This window comes from Pseudonaja textilis, chromosome 1 (assembly GCF_049901715.1).
Source record: "Pseudonaja textilis isolate UNSWEBS1 chromosome 1, rPseTex1.2, whole genome shotgun sequence".
NCBI lineage: Eukaryota > Metazoa > Chordata > Lepidosauria > Squamata > Elapidae > Pseudonaja > Pseudonaja textilis.
The window spans coordinates 287,261,726-287,271,288 of record NC_141990.1 but is presented as its reverse complement, the minus strand read 5'-3'; positions in this window follow the sequence as shown (position 1 = coordinate 287,271,288).

The following is a 9,563-nucleotide window of genomic DNA, read 5'->3' as shown; positions in this document are numbered from 1 at the left end:
TGGACACATGAATGTATTTCCAGGGAGCAAAGGGAGGATAATGAGTGACGTCCATCTGCCATGTGTCACAAGCTTGGATACCCCTGGGATTAACACCCTCAGGGATACCTCTAGCCTGGAGACTACATGTGGGACATTGTTGGATTATTGCTGTGGCTTCCTGGTACGTAATCCCGAATTGCTGTACCAGGGCCTTCTTATTTTGATGGAAATAGTCATGACTCTCCCCAGCCGAAAGTGGTTGAGGAAAAGGGGAGGGGGTCATGATTTTGCAGGCCTCATCGGCCATATGACTGCCTTCTGATAAAAATCCAGGCAAGTGTTGATGACTTCTAATGTGAGCCACAAATAAGGGCTTACTTCTTTCCTTCAGTAGAGCTTGGAGCTGTAAAAAGAGTGTCATGAGAGGGGGAGGGGTAACAGGGGAAATATAGGCATCAAACATGCAAACAGCCATTTGAGTGACATACATACTATCAGATATGACATTTAAAGGTTGCTGTGGAAAAAGAGACAAGTCCAATGAGAAAGCAGCCAACTCAGCCTGTTGTGCTGATCTCTGCGGGGCAGTTAAGCGTTTGTTCCATTGAGCATCTATGTACCACACACAGGCCCCAGTAGTCTTGGAGCCATCAGTGAACACAGTAAGGGCCTCTTTCAAGGGCTGCTGAACAAAAGGTGACTTCAGAACAAAAGGGACTGTTCGCAAAACTTGCAGCCGAGTATCAGGGGGAAGATGGCATGACACTTGACCACACCAATCTTCCAATGCATCCTGCAATACCATGGAGGTTTGCAGGAGAGGTTCCCATTGAGCAATCTTAAAAGGGATATATAGTGTAAAAACATCCATTCCCATCAAAGCTTTGGTTTGTTTTCGCCCCTTCTCTATAAGGGAAGCCATCTGAGCTGTTCTAGTGGTTATAGATGTCTTGGGAGTGTGTGGTAGGTGTAACCATTCCAAAATATGGAGGCGTTTTTCATCCGAAATTTGGATCACTACAGCAGTTAATAGCTGTTGGGTAGAGAGAATGGCAAGGGAAGGTGCTCTATCAGTGACGGCACGGTCCACCCATCTAGTGGCCAGAGCTGTATTTACCTGGTGCAAAGCATGTAAGTGTTGTTCTGAAAGATAGATTTTGTCTGCTGGATGTTTTAATCCTACTAATGCCTGAAACAGGGGTGACAGCATATGTGTGGTCAATGCAAGATAAGTTCTAGCCCAATTGATGACCCCTAGGCATTGTTGCAGCTGAACCAAGGTGGTTGGTTGAGGAAGTGTAAGCGAGGGAATAGATGGAGAAGCCGTGGAGGCTAATACCTTGTGACCTAAATACTGCATTGGGTAATGAGACTGGATTTTTTCAGGTGCTATGTGTAACCCTGCTTTTGCTAATGTGGTCAAAAGGACTGGAAAGGTTTTCTGAACTGTTCCTTTTGGCCCATCTGCAGCAATCAAGATGTCATCCATATAATGATAAACAAGAAAAGTGGGAAACTGAGACCTATAAGGCTGTAACGCCTCGTTAACAAAAAATTGACACATAGTCAGTGAGTTCAACATGCCTTGCGGAAGGACCTTCCACTGGTACCGAGCCGTAGGCTTTGAGTTGTTGAGCTCGGGTACTGTAAAGGCAAAAATGATCCTGTCCTTTTGTGCTAAAGGTATGGAGAAAAAACAGTCCTTCAAATCTATAATGATAAGATCATATCCGACAGGAATTAAGTTAGGATTAGGCAAGCCACACTGCAGAGGTCCCATGGGCTGCAAGATAGCATTGACAGCACTGAGATCCTGCAGGAGGCGCCATTTGCCAGATTTCTTTTTGATGACAAAAACAGGAGTGTTGTAAGGACTTGTAGATGGCTCAATATGCCCCTCCGTAAGCTGTTGCTGAACAAGAAGGTGCAATGCTTCTAATTTTTCTTTGGTAAGAGGCCATTGATCAGCCCATACAGGCAAAGATGTTTTCAATGTGAGAGCTAATGGTGCAATAGACATGTTGAAAGAAAGCAAAGATTTTACACAGAGGTGTTAGGGTAGCTGGATATAGGCATGAAACTGAGAAAGCAAATCACGTCCCCACAGATTGCAGTGCAGGGGAAGAACATAAGGCTTAAGATATGCTGTTATAGTTGAATGTGGAGTAGAAGCAGAGAGCCAATTAGAGCTGACCTTAGCGGCTTGAGCTCCGCCTACGCCTTGCACTGAGGCAGCCTCAGTAAGAGACCAAGTAGGTGGCCACTCAGCAGAGCAGATGACAGAAACGTCAGCACCGGTGTCAATCAGGCCATCAAAAGTGTGACCATTCAAGGTAACAGACAGGGTAGGTTTAGAAGCGTTCACAGGTTGCTGTAATGCAAACAGGAAAGGTGGATCAGTAGGTGGCATTAAGATAAGCGTAGCGACCACGGTCCCCTTTTTTAAGGAAAAGCAACGATCCCCTATTGCAGCGAGAGCCAAGTTATTGAGAGCAGAGGAGTCATATAGGTAAGGAGCAGCGACGATACCTTCTATGGTAAGAGTGGAATTGGGAATGAGCAGAATAGGCAACGAGGGAGGCAAGGGTGTTAAAAGAGTTGCAGTTAAAGGAAGCGTTACAACAGCACCAGGGTCATCAAACACAAGGTCTTCAGACAACACTACCGGGAAAGTGGTAGTGGGGAGGTCAGCCTTGGTAGCGGGGCTAGCTGAAAGCCCCATAGTTAGTTTCCCGAAGGCTGAGCAGAAGGGGGGTTACTACGACACTGCGAAGCCCAGTGAAAGCCTTTACGACAGCGAGGACAGATAGTTTTTGGTTTTGCTTTAGAATCAGGAGGCGGAAGACCCCTAGCTTGGCCGCGGGGTGCCCCTCCTCCTCCCGGCATCCGACACTGATTTTTAAAATGTCCAGGCTTGCCACAGTTGAAACAGTTGCCATTACGAGTTATAGCGAAAGCGTCGGGAGAAGAAGCGGAAGTAGGTAAAGAAGAAGAAATAGCTGCTGCGAGCGCGTCCATTTTATGGGTGGTTGTGCCAACAATTCTACAAAGCTGGAGAAACTCAGCCAAAGTGACCCCTGGTTTGTTAGCGACAGGTTGCAAAATTTTTTGACAGTCATGGTTAGCATTAGAAAAAGCCAATTTCATGAGTAATTCCTGTTTAGCAGTAGCGTTATCAATCTGACGATCCAATGCAGTTTGTAAGCGACTGATGAAAGAGGCATAGGATTCATCAGAGTTCTGCATTATTTTTAAAAAGGCTTGGGTGGATTGTGAGTCTGTATCATCCACTCGTTTCAAGGCATTCATTGCACACATATGAATGATGGTGAAAGCACGGCGGGGACAATTCTGTTGTTGAGCTAAAGTGGCGAATTGTCCTGTCCCCTTAGGATGGCCTTCCGTGACCGCTGCCGGCAAACCTCACCGTATTTCTGCATCAACACATTTTTCATATTCAGACTGCCACACAACATATTGTGCTGGGGTCATGAGCATAGAAAACAACATCTTCCAATCATAGAGCAACATGACAGTATTACCAGAAACCAAGGAATCAAGTATGCCTCTAGTGTAAGGTGAGTGCAGACCATAATTAGTTGCCGCATCTTTTATGTTTTTCTTTTTTTATATATATATAAATTTTATTGAATTTACAATTAAAAAAATAACATAACAACATTACATAAGAAACAGAGAGAGAAAAAGAAGAAAGAAAGAAGAGAAAGAGAGAGGAAAAGAAAAAAAAAAAAACGCTCGGTCTTGCGACCGAAAAAGGAGAAAAAGAAGTATAAAAGAAAGAAAAAAAACAAAGAGACGGAAGAAAAAAGAAAATACGTTAAAACCAGACAGATATTCTTTTTGACAGTCTACAAGATCCAATTCTCCTACCTTACTTTAAATATACACATCTTATCCCTATTTATGGTTATTTATGCTTATTTATGCTCATTGAACAGTTTATCTCTGATATAACCAATTATACCACGCATTCCAATTATTATCAAATGCTGAAGACTCTTTATTTTTAAGAGCTATGGTTAAATTGTCCATTTCTGCGCAGTCACATATTTTCTGAATGACCAATTGATCTGTAGGTAAACGGGATGATTACCAGCACTGGGCAAATGCTAATCTGGCCGCAGTTAGAATATGAATTATTATATATTTCGTCTTTTTAGGAAAATGTTTATCAGAGATCCCTAGTAGGAAGAACTCTGGTTTGTATTCAATTTGTTCTTTGGTTATCTCCTCCAGCCATTTTCTAATTTTTTGCCAGTATTTCTGGGCTTCTTTACAGGTCCACCACATATGAAAGTAGGTTCCCTCTATGTTTTTACATTTCCAACATTTTGGACTAGAGTTTGGGTTCATTTTCGCTAACCTCGAAGGGGGTAAGTGCCATCTATATAACATTTTATACATATTTTCTTTGTACGCCGCAGATTTCGTAATCTTAATGATTCTATTCCAGATCTTTTCCCATTCTGTTAATGTAATGCTTCTTCCAATATTCCTACTCCACATTATCATGTTCCCTTTCACTATCTCTTGCTCTAATTCTACCTCCAATAAATATTTATAAAATTTAGAGATATTCTTTTTATTTGATCCTAATAAGATTTTATCTAAGTGTTGTAATTTGCTAGAGATTCCAAACTCTTTGATATCTTGTTTGTATCTACTATGGATTTGTATATATAACCACTGATCAATTTTAAATCCCTGTTCCTGTAAGTCCTGTCGAGTTCTTAATTTTCCTAAAGGGTCTAATAAATCTTTATATTTAGTCGTTTTTGTTATATCCAAATTGTTGGGATGAACCATTGCCTCCATTGTTGAAAGCCAAATCGGAATTTTTAAATAATGTTTTTTACATATTTTTTTCCAATTAGTTAATAGTGAGTCTCTAATAAGATGTCTATGAAAGTACGCCTGTTTAGTTTTCCCCACATCCCATAGAAATGCGTGCCATCCTCTCTGAAGGTCGTGCCCTTCCAAGGCTAGAGTTCTTTTATTCCGTAAATTGACCCAGTCTTTTAACCATAATAAGTTGGCTGCCCAATAATATAATTCCCAGTTTGGAAGCGCTAGCCCACCTCTACTTTTTGCATCTTGTAAGGCCTTAATACTGATTCTAGCTTTTTTCCCTTGCCAAATAAATTTAAGAGTTACCTTATTTATATCATCAAAAAAAATTTTGGTAATTTTATTTGGATTGTCTGGAATAAGTAAAGGAGTTTTGGTAAAATGTTCATTTTGATTGTGGCAATCCTGCCCAGTAAAGAAAGCTGCAACTTATTCCAAGATTCTAGATCTTTCTTAATTTGCTGTAACAGTTTATCATAATTATTCTCTTTGAGTGATTTACTATGTGGTGTTAACCATATGCCTAAATATTTGACCTTTTTGTTGCCTGTATCCCCATGGTTTTTTCTAATTCTTTCCTCTGGTTCTCTGTTAGATTTTTAGTCAGTAATTTCGTCTTATTTCTGTTAATCTTTAATCCTGCTACTGAACCATATTGTTCTAGTTCTTTTATTAGATTATGTCCTTTTTCCATGGGATCCTCTAGGAAGAAAACCATATCGTCTGCAAACACCTGTAATTTATATTCCTCTGCTTTGACCCTAACCCCTTGGATTTCAGAATTTTGTCTTATCCGCGTTAACAATGATTCTAAAGCAAATATAAATAAGAGGGGTGAGAGAGGGCAACCCTGTCTAACGCCCTTTTCAATGCTTAGTGGGCCTGTTTGTTCACCATTAATTAGTATATTGGCTTGTTGGGTATTGTAAATTGTTGTGATAATATTCTCGAATTTAGTGCCCAGATTCATGTTATAGATTTTTGTATTAAAAAGTGCCAATGTAAGTTATCGAATGCTTTCTCCGCATCTAGAAACATGAGTGTAAATTGTTTCTCTGGATGAGCTTCATAATATTCTAAGACGTCAATAACGGTTCTTAAATTGTTTTTAATTTGGCGGAATGGAAGGAAACTATTTTGGTCTTCATGAATGTATAAATTTAAAACTTGTTTTACTCTATTCGCAATAATTGAGGTAAATAATTTATAATCGGCATTTAAAAGTGAGATTGGTCTATAATTGTTGATATATCTGGCATCCACATCCTCCTTCGGAATTAACGCAATCAACGCCTCCCTCCATGAGTCTGGCATTTTGGCAGCCAAAAGTACTTCGTTAAACACTTCCAGCATCAGAGGCCCTACTAAATCTATTGTGGCTTTATACAATTCTACTGGAATCCCATCTGGACCAGGGGATTTATTATTACATTGATTTTCGATTGCAGATTTTAACTCAGACCATGTAATATCCTTATTTAGTAATTCTTTGTCTCCTTCCCCTATTGTTTTATCATTCGTATTCTCCAGATAAGTTCTTATTTTATCCTCATTGATTTCTTCTTTTTTATATAATCTTTGGAAATAGTTTAATATAATATCCTTTTTCTTCTCAATCTCGTGTTGTGGGATGCCTTTCTCGTCTATTAATTGGTGTATCAATCTCTTTTCTTTTTCTTTTTTAAGTTTATAAGATAGCCATCTTCCTGGTTTATTGGCGTGTTCAAAATAATTTTGTTTGGACCTTCTCAAGCTAACTTCTATTTTATCTTGTTCAATTAAATTCAGCTTATGTTTGGCTAGTATTAACTGATTTTGTAGTCCTTGGGTCTTAGGGGTTTTTTGTAATTGTATTTCTAAATCTTGGATTTGTTGTTGTAACGCGTTTTGTTGGGCATAAATTCTCTTGTTTCTCATAGCATTATAGGAAATTGTTGTGCCTCTTATAATTGCTTTCATAGTATCCCAAATGTTCTGTTTTGAAGTTGTTTCATTATTATTATCTTTTAGAAAATAGTTTAGCTCCTCTTTCAGTTTATTAATATACTCTTCTTCGTTTACAATTTGGTTATTTAGTGTCCATCTTTTTTTATTCGTCTCCTATCTCTCCAAATTAGCTGTATTGGGTTATGATCAGCCCATTCATTCGGTAGGATTTTGATTTCTTTTATTTCATTAGCCAAGTCCAAATCCATCCAAGCCATATCTATTCTGGTCCAAGTCTTATGTGGGTTAGAATAATATGTAAATTGTTTTCCTTCAAGATTCCGTTCCCTCCATAGATCTTTTAAATTTAACTCTCTCAACATTTCCTTACATGCCGCAGAAAGTTCCCTTTTCCCCTTCTTGTTTTTCCCCATATTACTATGGTCTTTCTGGTAGTCTGCAATGGAGTTAAAATCGCCAATCAAGCAAATGTTTCTTTTTCAAAGCCTACTATTTTTGGTGAAGGTGTTTAAAAATTTCCCCTGGTCATCATTTGGGGCATAGATTGCTACAAGTAAAAATGTGATGTGGTTTATCCAAACTTGTATAACCAGAGTTCTTCCTTCGGGATCCGACCAGATTAATTCTGCCTTTACATCTTGTTTTACATAAATTGCAATTCCTTTTTTCTTGTGTTGGTCGGCCGGTGCTGTAAAAAGTTTACCTAATTTTGGACAAATTAGATGTCTTTCGTCATTCTTCGAAATATGTGTCTCTTGAAGACATATTATATCTGCGTTATGTTGAATAAGTTTTGAGAATATCCTTTTTCTTTTTAATAATGAATTTAATCTGTTTATATTGATGGAGAGCAACTTCTTCCCCTCCACCATTTATCTACTTCTGCTTAGATTTTTGCCTAGTAATGATTCGGTTCTCTTGTTGTTGTTGTTGTGGGATTTGCTCTTCTCTCCCATGTTGTGGATTATCACTTCCTGAAATTGGAGAAAGTCGTTCCTTTTGGGTTCTGTGATAATATCGGACCTCCTGTGGTCTTGTTTTAGGTTCTTCTTTGGTGGGTTGACTATTCTTATCTGTGAGCTGTTGATGAAAAACTTGGGCCTGTTCTATCGATTCTATTTTGATTTTCCTCTCTTTCCGTGTAATTAACATCCCTTCCGGGATTAACCATTTAAAATGGATTCCTTCTTTATTTAAATCATTAGCTAAAAATTTATAATCTTGTCTTATCATCCTCACTCTCTTTGGAATTTGTTTTAAAATCCTAATTTCTCTGCCTTTATATGATATTGTTTCCTCCCTAGACATTTTCAAAATTAAATCCCTCAGACATCTCCTAGAGAAGCGGATATGAATTTCTCTTGGACAGTTGTTACGCCTGGCGTAGCTTGTGCTAACCCTATATACCTCATCAAACTCTTTAATTAGATCATCTTTTTCCTTTCCTAGCCATTCAGCCAATATTTCTGCCATCAAATGTTCCAATTCTTCATTTTTGGCTTCCGCCACATTCTGGAATCTTAAATACGCCATTGCTTTGTCCATCTCGAGGTGGACCAGAGAGTCTTCCGTTTCTCTAAGTACATTTTTAAATTCCTCATCCATCCTTTCAAAGTTAGTCTCCATGCGTGTTGTTCTACTCTCTATATCTTTTATTTTCACTTTGTTTCTCTCCATGGCCTGCTGTAGAGACCCTATCTTACCCTCCACCTTCGATATATCTGCTTTCATTTCAGCCTTCAGTTTCCCCATCTCATCTTTCAATTCGCTTATATCTGCTCTAGTTTCCTTGTGATTTTTAATCATCATTTCTTGCATTTTAGATATAGCTTCCTGCAAGGCTAATATGGAAGTTTGTATATTAATATTGGGGACATTGGGCTGCTTTTCCCCTATTAAAGACTCCTTGATAGTTTTTTGAGATGTTGGTGGGGTGGCTGTCAACGTAGTCGATAGGGTCGGGATAGCCTTCTTTCCTGTTTTTAAGGCCATAGTTGTTGTGGATGTCATCTCTCTAAGTATTTGTTTTTGTTGATGCACAATTTTAAATATATTATCCCAAATCACCATTCAGTATTTGGGTCCTGTACTTGAAAGACTATTCACGTATTTCAATTTTATATCTCACTCCACAGTCTTTTCCCCTATATCATAAATAGAGATCTGCAACAATATTCTAGTCAATGTAATAAGAAAATTGGTCAACAATAGTACATCAATTAACACTTTAAGGGATTAATCTTAAATGTCATAAGTAGTCTAAATAATTTATAAATAGATTATATCAACAAAGTTTATCCCTTTTTACTATTAATACTTACAACAGTAAACTCTTAACTCTTTGATAATAGTGTATCCTCCTCTTCCCCCCCCCCCCAGTAAGTAAAATTATGTAAAGTATTTAGGAGATACAATAGGGAGGCAGGGGGGCAAGATAATAAGAGAAGGGATAGAAGAGAGATTACCACAGCTTCAGAAAATCAACAAACAAACAACAAGGAAGTCATCTTAAAGAGAAAATAGTGCCAACTTAGTAAACTTAAGTAGTACCACGTAATAAAGAAAGCAAATTGGGTGAGCTAAAGTTCCATCTTCCAGCTAGAGGTTTCTTTTCAGCCTTCCAATCAGCAAATGGTGAAATGTGCTGACTAATCTGCAGTCCCAAAACCGTCTTTCCCAGCCTACTGTTCGCCTCTGGCTTCTTCCTCTTGCTGCTGCTTCTTTCTTTGCTTTCCAACTTTTAAATCCACATACAAATCTTCCAA